This window comes from Stegastes partitus, unplaced genomic scaffold (assembly GCF_000690725.1).
Source record: "Stegastes partitus isolate 25-593 unplaced genomic scaffold, Stegastes_partitus-1.0.2 Scaffold628, whole genome shotgun sequence".
Lineage (NCBI taxonomy): Eukaryota > Metazoa > Chordata > Actinopteri > Pomacentridae > Stegastes > Stegastes partitus.
The window spans coordinates 72245-77140 of record NW_007578359.1 but is presented as its reverse complement, the minus strand read 5'-3'; positions in this window follow the sequence as shown (position 1 = coordinate 77140).

Sequence of the window (4896 nt, the reverse complement as noted above, 5' to 3'; positions counted from 1 at the left end):
GCGAATTGAAAAAAGTTTGAAAGAAGGAAAAATGAAGAGAAACAAACAAAAGAAAAAATTGAGAAACAACAAAAAAAACAAAAAACGAAGAAAGAACAAACAGAGGTAGTCTGCTGGTTCTGGTTCTGCTGGTTCTGCTGGTTCTGCTGGTTCTGGTTCTGCTGGTTCTGCTGGTTCTGCTGGTTCTGCTGTGTTTGCTCCAGCCGATAGAATCTGTGTCGGCGTTCCCACATCAGCTCCAATCACGGCTCCATTAGAGCATCAAACAGCAGAACCGGCCCGACTGGACTCGAGGCAATCAGCCCACTGGAGCCCATCCATCACTGATCCCATCGCCGCTGGTCACCAGTCGTCACCGCAGCGTTCCCTCATCGTTACTTTATCGGTTAGTCAGGAACACAGAGTTTCCCACAGTCTGAGGAGCTGCTGCAGACTCAGAACCTCATCAGCTGAACCACACGCTCTCACCGGGTCAGATGTTAAAGCCTGAAGCCCAAACCTGCAGCTGTTTGTTTTGTGCTGCGGGGCGGAGCAGGCGGGTGGAGCTTACTGGCTGTAATAGCTTCCAGCAGAACCTTCATCAGACGTTAGAATCAGAGCGAGCGGGAGCAGAGCTGGGTTTCTGTCTCCTGATCGTCATCATCGACATCTGCAGCTCAGCGTTGGTCTGACCTTCAGACACCTTCAGACACCTTCAGACACCTTCAGACACCTTCAGACACCTTCAGACCGTCACTTCTGCATTAACAGACGTGAACGTTAAAGATGTTCTGATCCTGATCTCAGGAGTTCTGGTGACATTTCCCAACATAACGCACATTAAAGTCTTAAAATCAAAGCAGCGTGGACGTTAATCAGCGACACATCAAACAGAAACCAAACATTAAATGACTCCGATCGGGCAAAGAAACCAGATCTGGGTTCTTCTCTTTACAACCTCTCAGCTTCAGGTGGTCAGCGACGGTCCAGCAGAGGACGATAAACATGAACCGTTACTCCAGTAAAGCGCTGAACACAACTTTAAAGTCCTACTTCCTGGTTCTGTCTCATGTATCTGTGTGTTATCGTCACTCTAAGAAGGAAATGTGACAAAAACAAGCTTCTGAGACCCCAGATGGATCTGGTCTTTGGCTCCATCAGATCTTCTCTAAACTCCTCCAATGATTCAATGATTCACCAACAATTCAGCAAAAACCAAAGATTAGAGGAAGACATGGACTGAAACCGTCGTTCTTCTCCCAGAATCAGGCTGATCTGCTCTCACTGAACATGAAGCTGGTTGGAACCAGCTCCAGCTCCAGTAATCATCTGATGGAGGAAGATCTGATCCTAAATCAGCCACCAGAGAAACCCGAACGTACGAACTGTGAACCTGGTTCAACAGGAGCTGGACTCACCGCCTGCAGCAGCTGGAGGAGGTTCAGAGTCCCAGAAAAACCACAAACTGAACAGCAGCAGTCTGGAGGACACACCTGAGAGGGGAGCGCTCTGATTGGAGGATAGGGAACAGGTGAGGAGGGAGAGAGAGTCTGAGGTGAGCTGAGGTCCATGAACTCTTTCACTGAGCCGACAGTACAGGTTCTGGAGGAGGTACTGGGACTGGTCTGGTTCTGGAGGAGCTCCTGGGGTCCGTTAAGGAGACAGAAGGACCAACACTCACATAAATACACATTAAATCATAACTCACAGTAAATATTCTTTAGATTAAAGTTATTATTATTATTGTTTATGTTGTTTATCTCTTTGTTCAGTTCTGGTTCTGGTTCTGGTTCTGCTGCTTTGATTCTACATTTTTATTGTCAAACACTTTATAACTTTGCGTTTTATGGCCGAGACAAGATGAATAACTAATTATACAATAAAATAAAATAATTAATTCATTAATAAGAATTTTAAAAGTCTTTTTTTTCCTCAGACACCGACGAGATTTTTTAAATTTATTTTGTAGGATGTTTGTTTGTTTTCTTGGACAAGATTCAATTTAAAAAGAAAACGAACTTATTATTTGTATTTTATTGTCCAGTCTGGTTCTGGTCCACACAGACCCGGTTTATTCATATAAACACGGAGCTTCCTGCTGACTCGTCTCCAACTCGTCCGGATCTCAGTTCGCTCCCTGAAGACAAACATTTCAAACCACATGAAGCTGCCTTTGGTCCTCTGGACAGAAGGAACTTCTGGAGGGTTCTGCAGCATCAGAACCCATTTGCAAAGCGGACCGAGCTGAGCGGGTTCTTCCTGCGTTCCGGTTCCGTAAACCTTGTCTGGATGCAGCTGAAGCTGCTGCATGTCGGCCTCCGGAGGGAGGCGGCGGCACCAGATGCTCCGGAGTCAGACAGGTGAGCCGCAGATGGTGACTGGACTCCTGTCGCAGGATCAGAACCAGGCGACTGAGAGAGTGTGTGAGCGGGCCTTTGGTGTGGTTGTGGGGACGTCGTGTCCCAGGGAGGACCGCTCGGCTGACGGAGGGTTCTGGTTCTGGTTCTGGTTCTGGTGGGAGTTTGCAGGTGTTTTCAATGTCGGCACAAAATCTGTTCACAGAAATACGAAAAACTCAACATGAGGTCATGAAACATTTGTGATATTTTATGTAAAAAATTTTTACAGGATGCAAAAAAAAAAAAAGGTTTTAAAATGTGAGAAAGTAAAAAAATACTTCAGACAACAAAGTCAAACATCGACATGTAAACCTGTAACATGTGATATACATGAAACACTGACACCATCCTGACAGAACTGGGCTCTGCTCTGGTTCTGGTTCGGTCGGCTGCGGGTGAAGCTGGTCCTGGTGTGTTTCAGATGATCTTCAGGTCTTTATCTCCACCTGCTGGCCTGAAGCTGATGCAGCTGAAGTTCAACTCTGGATCATTTCATTTAGATTCATGTTTGTGTGGACGGTCTGACCTTTAGGCTCGGTCCAGTCAGCAGCTCAGACGTTGTTCAGGTTGAATCATGTGTTCTGAGGTTCAGCCCAACCGACCATCATCGTCTGGATTTGTTCTGATGTTCCTGCTTTGGGTTCAACCTGAAGCTTCAGAGGATTTTTTAAATCTCTTAATAATTAAAGCAGGTTATTAAACAGAAAGTTGACTTTAAATTAGACACGACGTTACGTCAACACAACCTAAAAACAACGTTTAAAAGGTTTAAATCAGTCAATTAGAATTTAATTAACGAGGTGGTGAAACTGATGCATTTTAATCGTTTTTACTTTATTTTAATTTAATTTATTTTAATTTAATTTAATTTATTATGGCTTTTTAACAGTTTCCTTCTTTTTACTGTTTTATAGTTTGGAAAAATGCTCCATTAATTAATTAACTATTATTGATATTAGTATCTGTTATTATTGGTTCCAGACTGATCAATAAATAAAACAAAACTGTTTTGTGATCGTTTCATGATGGTTTATTTTAACCAATGTGTTTAGTTCTAGTTTGGAAAACATTAGAAAATAGTGAGAAATGTTTCTCACATTCACCCACAAATGATAAATGACACGTCAGCATGTTTTATTCTGTCGTACACGAAACACTGAAACACAAATAATTATAAATTATAATCACACACTAGATCTACACATGTGAGAAGCTGAAAACATTTCTGCATAAAAATTAGACTTTTGACTGATAAATGAATATTTTTAAAATGTTTTTTGTCATTTGAATATCAAACTACTCCGCACCATGTTTGTTTCTCTACATGAATAACAATCTGTGCAACATCACATTATTTTTAATCAGGATTGTCTAATTAATGTCGCTGTTTTTCTACACATAGAGCAACGCTGGGTTAGTAATAACTGCACAACATCAACAGCAGTGCTGTTATGATGACATCACCTGAACTGGGATCAGTGACAGATGATTTTATCTGATCTTATTTATTCCTCAACATGTTGATTTTGCAGAATCTTCATTTTAAAAGAAACTAAAGTTATAAAAATACAGTAAAAAGTGAAGATATAACGCGCAATACAATCTAAATAATAAATGGGCTTAGTTACATCCACCACTGTGTCATCATCGTCATCATCATCATCATCATCATCATCATCATCATCATGAACAACATCATCATCATCATCATCGTCGTCGTTGTTGTTTGTGTGTGAATCACAGAAAGAGACGAAGGAAACGAAAAATGTGAGATTGTGTTCTGACCAACATTTCAGATGTGTGTCAGTCATCACACACACACACACACACACACGCTGAGTGCTGGTGCTGCAGGCGGTGCACCACTAGCCTACTTTAGGACAGGTCAGGTCTCTGAAAGCGTCCAGTCACCGTGAAATTCATATTATTCCCACAGAGGACACACACACACACACACACACACACACACACACACACACACACACTTCATCACTGAGGTTTAACGTGTAAACTACATCATTATACCAGAACATGATCCTGCTAAACTACGATCCATCCCATAATACTGATGCTACCAGGAACCAGGTCCAGTGTTCAGACGGAGACACCTGGATGGATGTAGAACTGATCTGAGGTCAGGTTCTAGCAGAACCCAGATGTGTTCTTCCTCCTAAATGTCATGTGTCTATCTGCTGGACTGATGAAGTTCTGAGGCTCAGAAATGATGGAAAAAGTCCATTAAAGTGATCAATCTGGACCCTCCTCTGTGGACTTCAAGGACCTGGACCTCTGGAACATTCACAGCATGAAGGCAGAACTCTGGTCAGTAGATACAGAACCAGATGTTCTGAGGAGGTTCTGGAGGAACAGATTTGGATGATTTTATTGATGAGACGAACGAAATAATTAGAAAAAGATCAAATATGTGATGAGTTCACGTGACTGAAGGTAAATCAGAGGTGAGAAGATTAAAACTAAATAATTAAATCAGACGTTCCTGCAGCTGCCCTGAGTCCTG